Here is a 12265-nt window from a genome sequence, read left to right as displayed (position 1 = left end):
GCATACACACACATATATTCACACAGAATTGAAACAGTTTGATTTATTTTTTCAGCGTACAATTTTCATCATCCCACTACCAAGTATGTCATCACGCCTTCCTTCCTTATTCATCTATCACCGCTTCCTTTCTCTTTCATAAACACAGGAGTATTATTATAGTAGACTATCTCGGTAACCATGGGAGCTATGAAAAAATACAAAATCCAGCATCACCACCGGATCATTCTACACATCTGTGTAACTTTTCGCGCAATTCCACTCAACCATTTTACCGTGAATTCCATGACAAGAAAGAATCGCCAATGTCAAATTTATATGTATAGATATCCATATATACACACACACACACGTGCACAGGCACACACGTGCACACGCACACACACACGTGCACACGCACACACACTCACACACACATATATATATATAGATAGATCTTGATAATTTGCTTCATCGCAATGAAAACCGGTTAGAAAAAATCTTCATTAAATTATGCTCCCAGTTCAGCATTCTGGCTTTTTTACATTTTCCTATATATATATATATATATATATATATATATATATATATATATATATATATATTGGTGCTATTCTTTTACTCTGTTACTCGTTTCAGTCATTTGAGTGTGACCATGCTGGAGCACCGCCTTTTAATTGAAGAAATCGCCCCCTGGACCCATTCTTTGTAAGCCTGGTGCTTATTCTATCAATATCTACCGAACCGTTGCGGGGACAAAACACGCCAACATAGGTTTCTAAGCGATGGTGGTGGGGAACAAACACAGACAGAAATACGCACACATAATATATATACCGAACCGCAACGGTTCGGTAGATATTGATAGAATAAGCACCAGGATTACAAAGAATGGGTCCAGGGGGCGATTTCTTCAATTAAAAGGCGGTGCTCCAGCATGGTCTCACTCAAATGACTGAAACGAGTAACAGAGTAAAAGAGTAGCACCAATATAAAATATATAGATTTTGTCCCTAATATTATTATATATATATATATATATATATATATATATATATATATATATATATATATATATATATATATATATATATATATATATAGGACATACTTCGTTCAGTTTCCGTCAACTAAATCTACTGGCATGGCTTCGGTCGCTATATATATACAGATGTTGGACAAAATAATGGAAACACCTTAGAGTTTCAAACAAATTTATTTTGATATGGGGTAGGACCGCCTTTGGCAGTAATTAAAGCTTGAATTCTACCCAGGTATGGACTCATACAAAAGCTTGAATTGTTTTGTTTCCAAAGGAATTTTTGTCCATTCATCAGCTAAAACAGTCTCCAGTTCTTGTAGTGATGATGGTGGAGGATGTGGACTCCTTGTTTTTTCTCAAATGCACCATAAATGTTCAATAATGTTGAGATCTGGGGACTGTGGCGGCAAAATAAGATGTTCAACTTCACTAGAATATTCCTCGTGCCATTCAGTAACAACTTTAGCTGTGTGAATTGGTGCATTATCATCCTGAAAGATGGCGTTTCCCTCCGGAACCATAGGATGAATTTGATCAGATAAAATGCTTAAATAGACTTGATTATTAATTCTACCATGAAGGGAAACCATTGAGCCTCCACCCCCAGATCATCACAGATCCTCCTCCATTTTAACAATTGGAAGAAGGCAGTCTGGGTCAAATGCTTCTTTTGGCTGTCTCCACACGTATACTCGGTCGGTGGTCGGAAATAAGATAAGGGATGACTCGTTAGAGAAAATAACATTCCTCCACTGCTCTAGTAACCAAATCTGTAGGTTTTTACTCCACTCTAAACGCTTTGCAACGTTTGTCTTTGAAAGTAGTGGTTTTCTGATTGCAGCCCTCCCATGAAAACCGGCTTTGTGCAGCTCCAGGTGAACAGTTTTTGTGGAAACTGGGTTCTCAAAGTAGTCATTAAGCTCTGCAGAAATTTTGGGAGCTGCACTTTTGTGATCCTTTCTAACAATTCGCGTAAGAGTCTGACGGTCCCTATCTGAAAGTTTTGGTTTTCTTCTGGAATTTTGTTTCGGCGAGGAAGTTTTCTCCTCTTTCTCAAAGGCTGTCATTACTTTCGTGACAGTACTTTTTAATACACCAAACATTTCGGCTATTTTCGTTACGCTAGCGCCAGCCATACGAGCACCAACAGTTTGACCTCTTTGAAAGTCCAATAGATCTGAAATTTTAATGAATTTTAATTACCTTCTGATGATATCTGGAAAGGAACAGCAATTTTAGCAAAACATATTAAGCAACACTAATAATAAATCAAAACACATAAAAATAAACAAGCGTTTGGTGGTTTTATATACATTTCAAAATTATGATGCTATGATACTGTTTCCATTATTTTGTCCAACTCTTGTATATATATATATATGTATGTATATAATCATATGTTGTTTATAAGTATTTTATATATCTGTAGTTCCGGTTCTGTATGTATGCAATTGTTTTCCATTGTTCTTGTGGGACTTCTGCTGATGAAGCATGTTGCACATATCTGTCACTTAATATAATTTTAATAAATCTTCATTACTAAATACATCTCACAATAGATATTTTCTATGTCTCCTTTTCCTTTTGCATATTTTCCTTTTTTGCATTCGTGTCCAATTATATGCATTCCAGTCTTTGTACAAATAGTCATAATTAATATTTGTTTGCCAAGTTTCTCCATACGTACAAAACGGCCAAACATTCGGTGCTTGCTTCTTACATTCACGAAATTGTGAGCACCTTACATTGTTTGATTCGTGGCATTGGTAAGTAATAAACTGACTTTCAAGAATTCTGAAATATAAAATAAATACTTATCATATTCGATTTTGTGTGATCTCTTGATCGATATGTTTTCTATATACATAAGGTTCGATATAGTTTTTATATTCGTTTCCAGATATTTGAAGTCGCTTGTCGGAGATGAGATTTGAATGGTGAATATAAAATGTTATAACTATTTTGCACAAAATATTCCTCAGATACTCTACCGATTCTGAGAAAGCAACAATATACTATGTGGAAGAAAACCATAAAAATTGTGGTATTTGGTGTCGATTATAGAGAAGAGACAACCACCAATTCTTAACTGAATAAAACAAATATGTGGGGTAACAACAATGGTAAAAACAAATTTCAATTTTGGAATATTTATGGAAAATATCCTGAATAAAATAATTAAAACTGATATCCATCTTAGCTTGTTTATTCTGTAACAAACTAAAGATTTTCGAACAGATATATCTGAAAAATGTTAAAGAATATATATATCATATCTCTCTCTCCCTCTCTTTCTCTCTCTCTCTCTCTCTCTCTCTCTCTCTCTTTCTCTCTCTCTCCTTCTTTCTCACTCTCCCTCTCTCTCTCTCTATTTCTCTCTATTTCTCTCTCTCTCTGTTTCTCTATCTCTCTCTCTTTCTCTCTCTTTCTCTCTTTCTCTCTCTCTCTCTCTCTCTATCTATCTATCTATCTATCCCTATCTATCTGTCTGTCTTCCACTCGACGGCATCATTGCGCGCTGGTACCCACTCAGTGAAATGAGGCCCCGTTTGCTAGATCAAACGGTTATTAGGTTTTGCTCAATATTCTTCTAGCCATTACTCATCGTCTCTTTTTAACCAAATGCAGTGACTTTTCAGCCTGCGCCTTCACATTCCTCGAGGAGGTTTTCATAACGGTCAATCGTTCCAGCCCGAGCGGCGTCCATGTTATCTTCATGAGGAACCGTTAACTCGACTAGATTTGCTACTTTCTTTCTTTCACAGCATATAAAATCCGATTTCTTCGTAACTGAAATGGGAAAGAATCCTTAACATCCTGGTAAATCTGCAGCTACCTCCAAAGAGCCGTTCAGATTACATCGCTCACAGGAAGCTTCTTCTTCAAACGGATCTGCTGCTCTGAGTGCACGAAGGTAATGAAATCTCTGGTTGTTTTCTTCTGAGTTTTTTTTTTTTTGTCAATGTTGATGAAAGCAATTTGGTTCTTTATAGCATTGAAGATGACCTTAAGAACCAGATTGTGTCTCCATGTATATCTATTCAATACCAGTGAACGGTTGAAAAGAATATATTTCAGTGTTCCGACTCTTCCGCATTTACATTTATCATTCTCTGATATGTTCCTCTAACTAGGTTTGTTGGCGATGGCAAGACATCGTAGGATAAACGAATCAGAAAACTTAGATGTGATATGGACCACTTCTATATTTCATTTCAACATATTTTTCTCTCAACAACGTGTTCCTATTTCGTCATCAATCCTTGTTGAGAGCATTGAATCAAATGAAGCTCTCTTCTCTTTGTTTCCCTTGCTTTGACGTTGTTGCTAACAACAAATCTGCGTTCGCTCCGCATCATACTTGAAAACGGTTTGAATCGAGCTGCACCAAATCCAAGTTATTTCCGATGAATTTGTGTTGCATCCACTATATCTCGATGTAAAAGTGAAGACAAGATATCATCATTCTCTACTTCTGCTTTCCACTTCTTGGCTGTTTTTACATCTGGTGGATTACGCTTGATTTCTATATCCTTCGACTCTCTCAGCAGCATCACCGTTCGTATCTTCCTTACTTTATAAATTTCCACTATTGACGCCAGTGTTAACTGCAACGATCATCTTTTACGATAGAGAGCTGAGCTGTTCAATATCCGAGGTAGGTCTAGCCACTTTCTAATGAACACATTGCACTTTTACTCAATGATTTGAACTCGTGACAGTGGGTCCTCGTATATTAAAAGTGGTCATGAAAGGCACGAATATAAGCCATACTGTAAGTACCATATTCTAATACTTCCTTTGTAGCTTTGAGCCAGCAATTTCTGTTAGTCCATCCTCGGCTTGTTTCATAATCTGCATCCCGCGATTCCTATCTGACAATGTTCTTGCATATACACGCCCCAAGCTTTTAAGTTCTTTTACTGTTGGAATGCTTTCTCCTGGTATTTTAAACTTTACTTCTTTTTGTACTCCCCTTATAAATCTCAGACTACGCGACTTTTTTGTTCTGAATCGTATCCTTGACCACTTTATCAGTTCGTCTAGCTTCAAGAGGGCACTCTGCATAATTTGCTTGTCCATCGACAGAAATGTCACGTCATCCATGAAAGCCTTCTTAGGTGATTGTACATGGGTCATTTGTTCCGAAAAGTCTGCCGCTTTCAAAATGTTCTCCATGACTTGGATAAACCACGTGACAGATATTGTGCAGCCAGTAGTAATTCCAGTCTCCAAGCAGTGCCAATCTGTTGTTAAATTTCCAGGTATAAACCTCATCTTGAAATTGTCATAATATATCCACATCAATTTTGTTACTTTTTCCGGAATGTGGAAGTGGTCCATGGCTTTCATCAGCAATTCGTGTGGCATCCTGGGTAGCTTTCCAAATTGAAAAGCAATGCTCAACGCATCCAGGGATTCCAAAGATTCCAGCCTTTTGAATAGATTCATCAACATATCCATTATTCTGTCGATAAAGATCTTGCCATCCACATTCAATAAGGATATCAAGCTAACAGTTTTATAGTCTCTCCATTGGCTTCTTTTAGCAAGTATATGCCTTCTACCTTATACCGATCCTCTACTAAAGTTTCTTCACACCAAAGCTGTCGGAGCACAACAAAGAGAATTTTTTTCGTAGATGATTGCAATACTTATACATTTATATGAAAAACTATCACCTCCTGGGGTACTCTTTGCTCTGACTTTTCTCACAAATTCATTCACCTTTTTCTCCCTGTTGTTTCCAATATGAAATTCGAAATTCCTAAGAGATGCTGTAGTCCATTTATAGGTGGCAGTGGCTGGTTACGATTTGGATCGCTGTAAGTTTCTAGGATATGAGCTTTCAGTTCTCCTTGGCACGATAAAGTGCCACTCTTTGATTCAGTAAACAGCTTCTTCGTAACCCCGTACGGGTTCTTCGGAAACTGTTCGCGAGTCCTTTTGCTTTCTTGCCTCCATTCATATCGATAGCTATTTCGTTGCACGAACCGGCATTTCTTTTTAAATCCTCGTACAGCTGCGTGAGGCAAAGTTTTTCTTCTTCCTCGGCACATTTTTCCATCGCTTTCTTAAACTGTTCTTTTCTATCCTCAACTGCTTCACTTTCCTGTTCTTCCGGCTTAGTCCACTCTTTCCTTTTGCCAATCGAGTCTCGTATATTTTTACCCTAAATAATTCCATTCCTGTATCGTATATTCAGCTTGCTAACTTCCCGAGTTTTTTCCACTGTAGATCCTGTCATTTTATATAGAGATTTACATACCTTGTTCTCGAATACTTTATATCTTACTTTTTCAGTAGCAGCTGGCCACAGAGCCCTAGGTTTCTTGCGAGCACATGCATCAGTCTCATAACCTGCAGTTTCCTGTTTGGAAGAGGTCTTTGCTTTAGCATTTATCGATCCACTGCGGCTTGTGTCCGGGGATGATTTGCCACGTGTTTTCCGATCAGATGATCCACACTATTCAGTCCTCTTTTTACAAGTCTTTCCTTGATGTATCTTGAAGCCTATTTCGAGAGCAAAGATTCTATGGCTCAGCTTGCATCTATAGTTAGCGAGAAATGAGACAAAACTCTCATTTCGGCTGGCAAATGGCCCTGTTCAATACGTAGGAAAGGAGTGGAATGTAATTCCATTCGCTGCACTAAGTGTAACGTATGGACGCATAAGAGATGTAGTGGAATCGTGGGAAGATTATCAGATAAGGTTGCTTTCGTGTGTGGCAGATGTGCAGGAACAGTAAGTACTAGGAGCACGAGGGACTTAAACTCTCTCAAATTCCCAGGAGGCTCTTTTGAGGCTGCTAGTCAGGTGACCAAATTAGTAACGGTGGTGGATGCACTGAAAGTATTGTTTCTAGAATAAGAGTAGGGTGGAGGAAGTTCAGAGAACTACTACCACTGTTGGTAGCAAAAGGACTCTCTCTCTCTATCTCTCTCTATCTCTCTCTCTCTCTCTCTCTATCTATCTATCTATCTATCTCTCACTCTCTCTCTCTCTCTCTCAGAGTGAAAGGCACGTTGTATGACGCTTGTGTGAGAACAGCTATGTTACATGACAGTGAGACAGAGGCTCTGACTGTGGAGGACATGCGTAGGCTGGAGAGGAATGAAGGTAGTATGTCCCATTAGATTTTCAACATCAGTGTGCATGACCGACAAAGCACAACTGTGTTGAGAAAAAAAGTTAGGCATAAGAGGGATTAAATGTGGTATGCAGGAGAAGACTGCGTTGGTTTGGACACGTGATGCGTATGAGTGAAGACAGCTGTATACAGAAGCGGATGGTACCTGCGGAAGAGGGAGACCCAGGAAGACATGAGATAAAGTGGTGAGGACTGATCTTAGGATGTTGGTGCTCACAGAGGAAATGACAGTAGACCGAGATGTTTGGCGACATGAGGTCCTAGGAAAGACCCTTCCACGAAACTGAGTGCTAGAAGAGTTGTGTCCAACCCACATGTAACAACACATTTTTCACCCACTCTACCCAAAGAAATCAAACTACATCTCCTCTTCTAAACTGCATCTTTCTCTTCCTCACATTTTCTCCTCATACATTATGTTTGTTTTCCAATCCCTCTTTTGCCTTCAATGTCGTGCTCACAGTATCGCTGCTCCCCACACCCCGACCATCCACACCCACTCCCTATTTTTCTAACCAGGTTCTACGCTCATATTCTTGCTACTTGCACTAGCACTACACCATCTCTCTTCTACTCTCTCTCTCTTACACTTTTGCTGTTTCATATTCTCTCTCTCTCTCTCTCTTTATCTCTCTCACTCTCTCTCTCTCTCTCTCTATCTATCTATCTATCTATCTATCTATCTCCTTCTCTTGTTTTTCCTATGATTAGGTAACTAAGTATCACCTTTACATCAGCACACTTGTTTCTGGACTTTTTCTGTACATCTCTCACTCTCCATCTCCTCTCTTTCTCTCTCTCTCTCTCTCTCTCTCTCTCTCTCTCTCTCTCTCTCTCTCCCTTTCTCTCTCTCTCTTCTCTATCTCTCTCCCTTTCTCTCTCTCTCTTCTCTCTCTCTCTCTCCCTCTCTCTCTCTCTCTCTCTCTCTCTCTCTCTCTCTCTCTCTCTCTCTCTCTCTCTCTCTCTCTCTCTCACTGAGTAACTATGTACCTCCTCTATAGCAAGACACCTATTTCTGCCCCTCTATTTCTCTATTACACTCTAACTTTTCATCACTTGATACTGGACCACCCAGTTTAATGCTCCCTCTGTTGTGACAAGACATCTGCTTCTGTCTCTCTGTCTTTTTGTCACACTTTCATCCTCTGATACAAATGCTCTGCCCCTCTCATAATTCCATGTCTTGTGAGTTACTTGGTTACCCTGCCAGTGCTGGTGCCACTTTAAAAGCATCGAGCCCACATTGTAACGTGGTTGGCGTCTGGAAGGGCATCCAGCTGTAAAAATCTTGCCAAAATTAACTTCGTCTGTGCTAATTCCACGTAAAAAGCACTAAGTTCACTCTGCGGACTGGTTGGCGTTAGGAAGGGCATCCAGCCATAAAACCCCAGCCAAAACAGACACAGTAGCCTTGAGTAGATTTTCTACCTGGCCGGCTCTTGTCAACCGTCCTACCAATGCATGCATGGAAGATGGACACATGTGTGTGTGTGTGTGTGTGTGTGTGTGTGTGTGTGTGTGTGTGTGCGTGTATAAGAAAGACAGATGACAAAGAAATAAATTATCTTATAAACTTCATTTGCTTACGGCAGCTTATTTTGGGATTTGATGTTTTTTAGGCATGTTGCCAGGGATGTAGAGAGTTTAGAGGCTCCATACAATAACACCGCTTTTACGTTAGTGTTAAAAATTCTTATTTTGTTCTTTATTGAAATTACACTTGCGCTCCATAGTTTTTTTAACAAGTGAAAAGCGGTCTTAATATCTGACCGTCTTAATATCTTCGTCTGTGCCGCCTGAGAACGTTATCTTACTACCTAAATACGTAAACTCGGCTACATCCTCTAGTTCACCGGTTTCTAGTTTAATACGTTCGCTGTTTTCTTCGTTAATGCGCATAATCTTTGATTTGTCGCGGTTGACTTTCAATCCTAGTTTGGCAGCTATTGCTTCTGATTTTGACGTTTTATTTCGTATTTGGCTATATGTTTGTGAAAGTAGCTATATCATCTGCAAAGTCGAGATCTTCTAGAACTTCTGCATCCGTCCATTTAATGCCTGTTTGGCTTTCAATCGTAGTTTCCTTTATAATCCAATCTATAATTAGTAGAAATAAAAAGGGAGAAAGTATACAGTCCTGTCGAACTCCTGGTTTTACTTCGAATTTATCCGTAGCTCCGTTTCCATGCAAGACTTGGCATGACATTCCTTGGTAAGGCGCTCATATTATAGATATATATTTGTCTGGTATCCCGTAGTGCTGCATACTTTTCCATAAGCCTTTCCTATCTACACTATCAAATGCTTTTTCGAAATCAATAAAGTTAATATAAAGCGGTGCATTCCACTCTGCGCTTTGCTCTAAGATAATGCGAAGAGTGGCGATTTGATCCACACATGAGCAGTTCTTCCTAAATCCGGCTTGTTCTTTACGCAGCAATTTGTCAACTGCGGTCCCCATCCGCTCATATATATATATATATATATATATATATATATATATATATATATATATATGCATATATGTGTGTGTGTATGTATGTATAAATATATATATATATATATATATATGTGTGTGTGTGTGTGTGTGTGTGTGTGTGTGTGTGTGTGTGTATACACATATATACATATATACATATATGTATATATGTATATATATCATATATTATATATCATAATGCATATACTTATATAACAATATAACAACATACATGCTTATACACACACACAAACATATTATATACGTGTGTGTGTTTATGTATGTGTGTGTATGTGTGTGTGTGAATGTGTGTATGTATTTATTATGTATTTATATATGTATGTATCAACTCTCTTTTAACATCAATATACGCAAAAGTTCCGTGTGAAAAGTTACGAAATATTTGTGGCTTTCGAGATTAGAGTGGCATTTCGTCGGGCTTGCATCAGAGGTGCTATCTTACATTGTGCATCTGTCAAGCGTTGTGTTTTGTGCTTATATCGGGAGAAGAGAGAAATTATGGATGTAGAAGAAAAATAATACAAAATTAAAACTGCGAAATGCCGTTTTGGCTATTACATGTGATTTTGGCTATTACAAGTGCCCTTTGTTCGGCAGATGATAAAACGATATTTAAAGTTAAAACGTTAAACGAGACTGTTTCATAAAATTATGATGTTATAATTGCAAATTGAGATTAACGTTACCAACTTGTGAAACTATTCACTTGCGATATTTGCTAGTGTTTGGAAGGAAACTTCTTGTAATTTGTTATCAAATACATTGTTTGCGTTAACTTATTTACTAATCTTTGTTTTTCTCTAATTTTTTCCTAAATGTCCGAACGTATCGACTGTCCAGGTTACCCCGCCCAGTTTGGCGCAGGGATCCGAAGAATTCTACAACGCATGAATCCGTGTATTTGCCGCCCGAAAACATTTGATGATGACACTTCTATAGATTCCGTAGAACTTAGTTCAACAGCAACAGATTCGTCATCGACAGTCACGCCAGAAGAAATGGGTAAGTTTTGATGAATGCAGTTCATTCCTGAAATATATTAACAATTTAGATAACTTTCATCTCTCTCTCTCTCTATCTATCTATCTATCTTTCTTTCTTTCTCTCTTTCTTTCTCTCTCTTTCTTTCTCTCTCTTTCTTTCTCTTTCTTTCTCTCTCTCTCTCTCTCTCTCTCTCTTTCTTTGTGTTTGCACACAAACATACATGCATATAAATCTCTGTGTGTGTGTGTGTGTGTGTGTGTGTGTGTGTGTGCGTGCGTGTGTGTGCGTGTGTGTGTGTGTGTGTGTGTGTGAATGTAAACATGTGTATCTCTTAAATAATGGAGTTGGAGTTAGATACTTCATGCTACAATAAGCATGTATGCGCCCAAACTGTGTTTTAGCGAGAGAAGGAAGGCGTAGAAGCAAAATCAGCCGCAAATCACCCAATACTACTTCGATAAAATGATGGTCCAACAAATGATCCGTACTTTCGCCTCCATAAGTTTATTATGTACATATGATGATTTATATGAATGTATGTATGTATGTATGTATGTATGTATGCATGTATGTATGTGTGTGTATGTGTGTGTATGTATATGTACGTATATATATATATATATATATATATATATATATATATATATATATATATATATATATATATAATAATAAAAATTCGCTAACTTGTTCTTGTACGCACCTGTGGTGTGTCACACTTCATAGGAAATAGTGAGTGGCAAAGCGGGAGAGAGGAGGACAGAGAGGAAGTGAGAGAGAAAGAAATAGTGAGAAAGAAAGAGAGAAAGATAGACAGTGAGAGAGACAATGAGTGATGACGGCGTTCGTTTTGTGTTTTTAAATGTTTATCACATCGCAAGATTTGGAGATACATAGATCGAAAGAAAAGTTCATTCATAGATACATACACACATTGTTAAATTAAAAGCGGGACAGAGGAAGTGAGAGAGACAGTACATACATAGATCGAAAGAAAAGTTGATACATGTCACTTTCACTTTTCATTACAACACGAGGATAAAATAAACTCGCAAGTGGCTGAGTACTCCGCAGATATGCATACCATTAACATAGTCCTCATGGAGATTCAACCTCACACAGAATATGACAAGGCTGGCCCCTTTGAATTACAGCTACAACTCATTTTGGCCTGCTGAGTGGACTGGAGCAAGATAAACCTTCAAGTAGTTGGAAGAAGATGAAAGAAAATCCTATATAGGGGCAACAAGATCTTTTTCGTCGTTAGGATTACTATGGGTGTTAATACGGTCCTAACAGCGGCATTTGTGCGTCTCACAGATCTGGAGGCCAAGCCCCCTAGATAAACACCGATGCGCAAGCTGTTGTTATCAAACTGAACGTGAGTCGAGGGCGAATACACGATGGAATAGCAATTATTTCGTCTTAATTTTCACTACTTATACTAAACACATGACATTTTTGCATTATGATATGGGACATTGCCTTCTTTCACTCTTTTTTTTTTTTCTAAATGGCACTCCGTCGGTTACGACGATGAGGTTCCTGTTTATCTGATCAACAGAACAGTCTGCTCGTAAAATTAACGCGCAAATGACTGAGTACTCC

The 12265-nt window shown here is 38.3% G+C and overlaps 1 long non-coding RNA gene across 2 annotated transcripts in view; it reads left to right on the top strand.

The window, feature by feature from the left end:
• Window positions 1–3546: 3546 nt before the first annotated feature.
• The window catches only part of LOC149133255 (uncharacterized), a 23059-nt gene continuing 14340 nt past the window's right edge, over window positions 3547–12265 (top strand). The window contains exons 1-2 of one of the 2 annotated variants that reach the window (XR_016243640.1): window positions 3547–3935; window positions 10514–10675. This is a non-coding gene — a long non-coding RNA (uncharacterized LOC149133255). Of the gene's footprint in view, window positions 3936–4014; window positions 4680–10513; window positions 10676–12265 lie in introns of those variants that run through there. The other variant, XR_016243641.1, reaches the window with a different exon arrangement.

This window comes from Octopus bimaculoides, chromosome 11 (genome assembly GCF_046866305.1).
Source record: "Octopus bimaculoides isolate indiv1 chromosome 11, ASM4686630v1, whole genome shotgun sequence".
NCBI lineage: Eukaryota > Metazoa > Mollusca > Cephalopoda > Octopoda > Octopodidae > Octopus > Octopus bimaculoides.
This window is presented reverse-complemented; position numbering and strand designations above follow the sequence as displayed.